The sequence below is a fragment of the Miniopterus natalensis genome, chromosome 5 (assembly GCF_054644295.1).
Source record: "Miniopterus natalensis isolate mMinNat1 chromosome 5, mMinNat1.hap1, whole genome shotgun sequence".
In the NCBI taxonomy this organism is placed as follows: domain Eukaryota; kingdom Metazoa; phylum Chordata; class Mammalia; order Chiroptera; family Miniopteridae; genus Miniopterus; species Miniopterus natalensis.
The window spans coordinates 58,049,114-58,058,209 of record NC_142085.1 but is presented as its reverse complement, the minus strand read 5'-3'; the positions used below and the strand labels follow the sequence as shown (position 1 = coordinate 58,058,209).

The window sequence follows — 9,096 nt, the reverse complement described above, 5'->3', positions numbered from 1 at the left end:
CTCTATTGTATTATACTCCTCCGAATATTTTTTCAAATTAAATTGACTTAATATTGGTTAATAACATTATAAATTTTAAGTGCACAACATTACAATTCAGTATCTGTATACTCTATTGTATGCCAACCACCCAAAGTCTAGTTTCCTTCTGTTAATATATATTTGACCCCCTTTACCCAATTTGCTTTCCTCCACCCCTCTTCCCTCTGGAAACCACCATTCTGTTGTCTATTAGCTTATTTTTGTTCATCAGTTTATTATTTTGTGTTTTGTATTTTACATATGAGTAAAATTATATATATTTTTGTCCTTTCCCATCTGACTTATTTCACTTAGCATAATACTCTCAAGATCTATCCATGTTGTTACAAATGGCCTCCAACTTTAATTACATCCTTGGTTAAATTTATTCCTAGGTATTTTATTCTTTTTAAAGTAATTGTGAATGGGATTGTTTTCTTAGGTTCCCTATCTGAGAGTTCATTATTGGTGTAAAAAAATGCAACTGATTGGTGAGGGACTGGGAAGGGAGGTGGTTGCAGGGTGGAAGGGGCCAATGGGGAAAAAGGGGACATCTGTAGTATTTTGAACAAAAAAAAGCATAAAAAAATGCAACTGATTTCTGGGTATTTATTTTGTATCCTGCTACTTTACTGAATCATTTATCAGTTTTAGTAGCTTTGTGATGGAATCTTTTGAGTTCTATATACAGTATCATGTCAGCACAGATAACTACAGTTTTACTTCTACTTTTCCAATTTGGATACAGTTTATTTATTTTTCTTGTCTGATTATTGTGGCTAGGACTTCCAGTACTATGTTGAATAAGAGAGGTGAAAGCGGACATCTTTGTCTTGTTCCCGATCTTAAGGGGAATGCTTTTAGTTTTTGTCTGTTAAGATGTTGGCTGTGGGTTTGTCATATATGGACTTTATTACATTGAGGTATGTTCCCTCTATTCCTATTTTGCTGAGAGTTTTTATTAAAAAGTGGGTGCTGTAAAAAAAATTAAAAAATAAAAATAAAAGTGGGTGCTGTATTTTGTCAAATTAATATGATCATGTGGTTTTTTATTCTTTATTTTGTTTATGTGGTGTATCATGTTTACTGATTTGTGGATATTGTACCAACCTTGCATCCCCAGAATAAATCCCACTTGATCGTAGTGTATAATCTTTTTAATGTATTGCTGGATTCTGTTTGCTAATATTTTGTTGAAGATTTTAGCATCTATATTCATCAAGGATATATTACTTATAATTTTCTTTGTAGAAATTTAGTAAAACATCTTTGGAGTGGCTTATGTATGATGTTAGAAATGCATAACTCGACAGTGAGAACAATCAAGTTACAAATGTGTGAGAAAAAGATGCATTCAAAGTTCAAGATAGGGCAATGGATTTTTAGGTAACAGAGCATGAACTTCATTGCTGTTGGTTTCAGATTCTACACTGTCACTATCCTTTAATAGACTAACACTTGTTGAGTTCTGATGTATTATCAGAGAATAATATCCATATAGTTGTCTGAAAGGGCCATTAAAATATTTCTCCCTTGCTCTAGCCGGTTTGGCCCAGTGGTTAGGGCACTGGTCCAAGGACTGAAGGACCCCGGGTTCGATTCTCAGTCAAGGACACATACTTCGGTTGCAGGCTTGACCCCCGGCCCCAGTTGGGGTACGTGCAGAAGGTAACCAATTAATGTGTCTCTCTTACATCAGTGTTTCTCTCTTTCCTTCTCTCTCTCTCTGTCTCCCTCTCCCCTCCTTCCACACTCTCTGAAAAGCAATGGAAAAAATATCCTCGGGTGAGGATTAAAAAAAATTTTAAATTAAATATTGCTCCCTTTTTTACTATACATATAGGCATATGATGCTAAATTTTCTTCATAAAAACACATAATTAACCAAACAAAACATAACTAAAACAACATATTGTAACAGAATGAATGCAGAAGCAGATGTGGAAACCTACCTGTATTCTAATGGTTCAGATATAAAGATTTACAAACATTTAAAACAATGACATTCTTTTCACTAATTTTATTTTGTTTTGGAAAATATTTTTTTATTTTTTTAAATGTCTTTATTGATTTCAGAGAGAGGATGGGAGAGGGAGAGAGATAGAAACATCAATGATGAGAGAGTCATTGATCGGCTGCCTCCTACATGCCCCCCACTGGGGATCAAGCCTGCAACCTGGGCATGTGCCATGACAGGGAATTGAACTGCATTCTCCTGGATCATAGGTCAATGCTCAACTGCCGAGCCATGCCGGCTGGGCTAGAAAACAGTTATTTTTAATATAGATATGCTAACATATTTATTGTTGTTACTTTTGAATAATTAGTGAAAGACTACTTAAAATTATTAGTTGCTATTTCTAATACACTATTTTGTAAGAAAGATATATAAACATGATATGCATAAGATGAAGACAGTGTAAGGAAATCTTACAGAGTGCTACCAGCATGGATGAGGAGCACCCTATGTAGTTTGGGGAGGCAAGAGAAGACTTCCTAAAGGAGATGATCCTGAGTTGAGCCTTAAACCCTGAGGAAACAACTTGTTAAATCTCTTCAATAAACTTTCCTGACCTAGATTAGACTGTGGTAAGAGAAATGTTATTTCCATATTCAAATTTGACTTCCACATAGCTTATAAACTGGTTATGACTAATGGCATAAGCATTAAAAAATAGTCACGATTTTGCTAACTACTTCTATCACATATACATCGAACCTGATTTACAAGATTTGCAGCTTAGTTCTCTTTGTGACTAATCCATTGGAAGCTGGGCACACCCACCTTTCCTTTTGACATGAGCAAACTATTGAAGCCATCAAGTTCTTCTTTCATTGCTATTCTCTATCTGTGTCAAATGAACTCAGTTTTTTAATGTTTAGGTAAAACTTTCAAACACCTTTCTAGCATGTGATTAGGCCTTATTAATTTCTGTGTGATATCATTTATTTGATTTTTTGTTTAAAACCTAGGGCAGGTTGCATTCTGGTGTCAGGAAATAATTAGTGCTAATTGGGGATAAGAAGTTTATAGAAGGAAAGAATGACTGGCAGGGTTCTATTTGTGGAGTTTAATTTCTCTATGTTGTCCTGAAAACATAGTAAGCCGAAGAGGCAAATAAGGTTACTATGTAGTCTTGCTCCTTTTTGGAAGGAATTTGACTTTTTTTCCCTCTAAATAAAAAAAAATAATAATGTCCCTCAGCTCTCTTTGAAATAAGCACCTGCATTATAGTGGGACTGATCAACCTACTTTGTTATGTTTTATAATGCATTGTATTACTGTATTTTTTTTTAAATATATATTTTTTATTGATTTCAAAGAGAGGAAAGGAGAGGGAGAGAGAGATAGAAACATCAATGATGAGAGAGTCATTGATCGGCTGCCTCCTGCATGCCCCCGACTGGGGATCGAGCCCGCAACCCGGGCATGTGCCCTGACTGGGAATTGAACCCCGATCGCCTGGATCCTAGGTTGATGCTCAACCGCTGAGCCACGCCCAGCTGGGCTGTATTACTGTATTTTGAGGAAATCCTATATTTTCCCAAACATGATCTGATAAAAAAATAACAATGGAAAGAAAAAGTATTCTGCAATTTGTCTACAGGGAATACTAAATTAATTTTTAAGAATCAGATTTATTCAGCATGATATATTTTTATCATTAGAGTAGCTAAAAAATGAAGAGGCAGTGTTTTAATAATATTCTTATAGTTAGACTCTCTTTTATTAAAAGAAAAATATAAATAAAAATGCCTAATCTGGGATTTCAAGGTGTCTGGCATTATCTGAGACATATTGTTTTTTTATTTTTAATATAAAAGCATCTGTAGATCCAAGATGGCACTGGAGTAGGTGGAAACTAAACTCACCTTCTCCCAGGACCAAACTGGAATTACAGCTAAATTATAGAACAATCAATCTGAATAACCAACTGAAGACTAGCTGAACAGAAATCTTATAACCAAGGATTTATAGAAGAAGCTATATCGAGACTGGTAAAAAGTGTGCAGATGCAAAAATGGCTGGCCCCACACACATGTGCGGTGGTTGGGAATATGGAAGGATATCTAAACTGAAAAGGTTCCCCCTGAGTAGTGAGGGGTCTTAGCCCCACAATGGGCTCCCTCACCCAAAGCACCAACCAGGAAAAGGAACTCATATAACATCTGGCTGTAAAAGTAAGCAGGGATTCCCTGTCCACCACGGAGAAATGGGAGTGTGCTAGAAACACAGGTGCCCTCTTAAAGGTCCAGTGCACAAAATCTCATTCACGGCTACTCACCTTGGGCTCCAGCAGAGGGAAGGTGACTCCAAGCCAACTGGAGTCATAAAGGGAGAGACTAGGTTGTGTGGCTTCAGGGAGAGGCCTGAATGAACAGCAGAGGAGACCCTATGCTAATTCCATTTCCCACACCACCCACAAACACTGTCTTTCCCGGGTCAAGCACTCCCCTCTATAGGGCATCAGCCTGCGGAAATGCACTAGCCCTGCCCTGCTCAGCTCATGCCTCGTGGAGGATCAGCTGGCTGTGACCAGCCTGGACTGAAGTGCAGACTTTCTTAGAAGGCTCTCGAGGACATCTGGGCAAACTAAGGGGGTGGCAGAGAGTGAGTTCTGTGGCTCTAGGGACAGGGCTACTTTGCCCCTGCATGCCTGACTAGTACCACTGTTCCTGTGAGGCCCCTGTCGACACTCTTGGCCTGTTTTAGCCTGATTAACTCTGCTGGCCTCACTTTGATGACTCCCTGAGATCCTGCACCATCACAAAGGTTGGTCTGGAGGCCCCAGGGGGGCCCAGCAGCTGGCCTTCATGTAAACTGAGACTTACGCAGAGTGTCCTCAGACCTAGCACTGGCATCTAGTTTGAAAAACTAGAGGCATCCAATGAGCAGGGGCAGGTCTCAGGGTGCCTTGGGCCTTTTGCTGACCTGTCCCTGGACTCAGTGTGGTAGAAGCCAGCCTTGGAATGCAGCTTAGCCCCTCCCATGTGCACCCAGCCCAGTAGAGACAGCCACAAACTGTGAATCACTCTCTGTAGCTCCAAACAGGTAGCCAGGGCCAGTCACAGGCAGCATCTGACATTAACCTGCACCAACCTCCCAAGAGGCCCTAGAACCAAAACACCCAATGGCAGATTTCAGACCACATCAGAGCACAATTTAATTGGCACCACAAGTGACACATCCAAAGGGAGATCTCCGCAGGCACTAGACCCTGCTGGGGTAAATTCCACTTCATGGGGTTAGCCCTTGCACAGTAGCTCATACACTGTGGTAGGAGTCAATCCTCACAGTCAGCCAGTCTGAGTGTCAACCCAACCCACTGATGGGCCAACAGAAATCAAGACTCAATTACAACACAAGAGCTCACATAACCCACACAGGGACATTCCTGGAGCACCTAAGTGATCTGGGAGACTGCACCACTGAGCCCCACAGAACACATACTGCTTAAGGCCATTATATCAAGACTGGGAAACACAGCAGATCCTCCTAATACACAGAAACAAATATAGAGAGGCAATCAAAATGGGGAGACAAAGAAATATACCCCAGCCCAGCCAGGAGTGGCTCAGCAGTTGAGCGTCAACCTAGGATCCAGGTGATCAGGTTTTGATTCCCGGTCAGGGCACATGCCCAGGTTGTGGGCTCGATCAGTGACTCTCTCATCATTGATGTTCCTATCTCTCGCTCTCCCTCTCCTTTCCCCTCTCTGAAATCAATAAAGATATATTAAAAAAAGAAAAAAAGAAATATACCCCAAATGAAAGAACAATAAAAATCCCCAGAAAAAGAACTAAATGAAATGGTGGCAAGAAATCTACCACATAAAAGTTCAAACAGAATACACTAGAAAAAATCAACAGCAGATTAAATGAAACAGAGGATCAAATCAGTGATTTGGAAGACAAGGTAGCAGAAAATATCCAATCAGAGCAGAAAAAAAAAAAAAAAAAAAAAGAGTGAGGATAGTGCTCACTTCGGCAGCACTTATACTAAAACTGGAAAGATACAGAGAAGATTAGCATATTCCCCTGCACAAGGGCGATATGGAAATTTGTGAATCGTTCCACATTTTATAAAAAAAATAAGGATAATTTAAGGGACCTTTGGGACAACATCAAACATAACATCTGCATCATTGGGGCAGAAGGAGAAGAGAAAGAGCAAGAAATTGAGAACCTAGTTGAAGAAATAATGACTGAAAACTTCCCTATATTTATCAAGGAAAAATACACACAAGTCCAGAAAGCAGAGAGAATCTCAACCAAGATAAACCCAAAGAAGCCCACAGCAAGACACATTATCATTAAAATGTCAAAGGTTAAAGACAGAGAGAATCTTAAAAGCAGCAAGAGAAAAACAGTTAGTTACCTATACCGGCGCTCCCTTAAGATTGTCAGCTGATTTCTCAACAAAAACATTTCAAGCCAGAAGGGACTGGCACAAAATATTTAAAATGATGAAAAGCAAGGACTTACCACCAAGACTAGACTACCCAGCAAGGCTATCATTTAAAAGGGAAGGAGAAATAAAGAGCTTCCCAGACAAAGCAAAGCTAAAGGAGTTCATCAACATCAAACCAGTATTACAAGAAATCCTATAGGGACTTCTTTATGAAGAAGAAAGAAAAAAAGAGAGAAATATAATTATAAAAAATAAAATATGTACAATATGGCAACAAATACATACCTATCAATAATCACTTTAAAGTAAATAGATTAAACATGCTCCAATTAAAAGACATAGGGTAGCTAAATAGAAAATAAGATCCATATATATGTTGTTTACAAGACTAAAGACACATACAGACTGATAGTAAAGGGTTGTAAAAAGATATTTTATGCAAATAAAAATGAAAAGAAAAAAAAAAAGCTGGGGTAGCAATACTATCAGGAAAAATACTTTAAAACAAACGCTATAATAAGGGACAAAGAAGGAAATTACATAACGATAAAGGGATCAATCCAACAATATGATATAACCCTTTTAAACACCCAACATAGGAGGACCTATAAAAGCAAATATTGATGAACTTAAAGGGAGAAAACGACAGTAATACGGTCATAGTAGGGGATTTTAACACCCTGTTGACATCACTGATGTTATAGACAGAAATCAACAAGAAAACAGCAGTCTTAAATGATACAATAGAACAGTTGGATTTAATTCATGTTTTCAGAGTACATCACCCTGAAGCAGCAGAATACACATTCTTTTCAAGAGCACAGGGAAAATTTTCCAGGATAGACCACATGTTAAGACACAAAACAAGTCCCGATAAATTTAAGAAGACTGAAATAAAATCAAGCATCTTCTCTGCCCATAATGGCATGAAAATAGAAATCAATTACAAAAACCCCCTGTAAAAACACAGACTAAATAACATGTTACTAAACAATGAATGGGTTAACAATGAGATGAAGGAAGAAATCAAAAGATACCTTGAGACAAATGAAAATCAGAACACAACAATCCGAAATCTATGGGACACAGCAAAAGCATTCCTAAGAGAGAAATTCATAGCAATATAGGCCTACCTAAAGAACCAAGAAAAATATGAAATAAACAATCAAGCCTTGCACCTAAAGAACTAGAAAAATAACAACAAACAAAGCCCAAAGTAAGTAGAAAGAAGGAATATCAAAGCAGAAATCAATGAAATAGAGTCTAAAAAATGTATATATACAAAAGATCAACGATAACAAGAGCAGATAAATCTTTGAAAAGATAAACAAGATTGATAAACCTTTAACCAGACTTATCAAGAAAAAGAGAGAGAGGACCCAAATAAATAAAATCAGAAATGAAAGAGGAGAAGTAACAACTGACACCACAGAAATATAAAGGCTTATAAGAAAATATTACAAACAACTATATGGCAACAAATTTGACAACCTGGAAGAAATGGATAAATTCCTAAAAACAAGCCAAAGTTACCTATCAGAGGAATCCTACGCTTGGCAGGAATGGACCTGCCTTAATATCCTGCAATGCTCAGTCTTAGGATGGGAACAGCTCATAGGGAGTATGGCCTCATTGCAAATGCAGTGGTAGATTCAGAGCTTAGCAGTTGGGGCCTCTCTGCAGGAAGGAGATCCAAGGGGAATATTTTATAGACTTCACATTATTTTCAGGGCTGCATAATGACTCATTCATGGATGTGCCATAATTTATTTATCCAGTCCCTCTCTAGTGAACATCTCTGTTGTTTCCAGTCCTTTTCTATTTGAAACAATGCTCAGTGAATAACCTTGAATTGTATAATCTTGCCCATGTGGGGAATACTACAAATTGGGCTCCTGGGGAAGCAGACCCTGAGATAGATATTAACATGTAATCAGTTTATTACAGAGTGTTAATAAACTGAGATCAATACCTCTAGAGGGGAAAGGAAGAAAGCAGGATGGGGGAGATTGAAAAGTTGGTCTGCAATGCATTCTCAGTGATGGCCTCAGTCAACCCCACAAGGAATTCTAAAGATAGGATGACCCATCAGAGTAGTCCTGAAGTGGGGTGAGAGGTCTGGGCCTCTATATCCCTGCATTGATCAGTCATTGGACATAGGCTGCTCTAGAACAGCGATTTTCAACTGGTGTGCAGCACCATACTGGTGAGCCACAAGAGGCACACTGGTGTGCTGCAGGAATTTTTAAAACATGCAATACCTGACTATTTAGTCAGGGGCACTAACCTCTTTTCCTTTAGATTGTCAAATAATAACAACACAAAGCCGTCCAGTGTGAATGAACCAAAATTATACCAATTTTTTTTGTTGTTTTTTAAAATCTTTTGATTGATTTCAGAGAGAGGAAGGGAGAGGGTGAGAGAGAGAAACATCAATGATGAGAGAGTCATCATTGATAGGCTGCCTCCTGCACGCCCCAACCGGGGGTGGAGCCCACAACCCAGGCATGTACCCTGACCGGGAATCAAACTGCCATCTCCTGGATCCTAGGCTGATGCTCAACCGCTCAGCCACGCCCAGCAGGGCTATATATTTTTTGGTCAGATTGGCAAAAATTATATTTTTTGGTGTGCTGCAGAATTTTAGCGATTAGTTTAGTTGT

At 38.7% G+C, this 9,096-nt stretch overlaps 1 non-coding gene across 1 annotated transcript; it reads left to right on the top strand.

The window, feature by feature from the left end:
- Positions 1-5,997: 5,997 nt before the first annotated feature.
- On the top strand, positions 5,998-6,105 carry LOC148093110 (U6 spliceosomal RNA). The gene has a single exon (XR_015714628.1). It is a non-coding gene; the product is annotated as a U6 spliceosomal RNA (small nuclear RNA).
- The last annotated feature ends 2,991 nt before the right edge of the window (positions 6,106-9,096 follow it).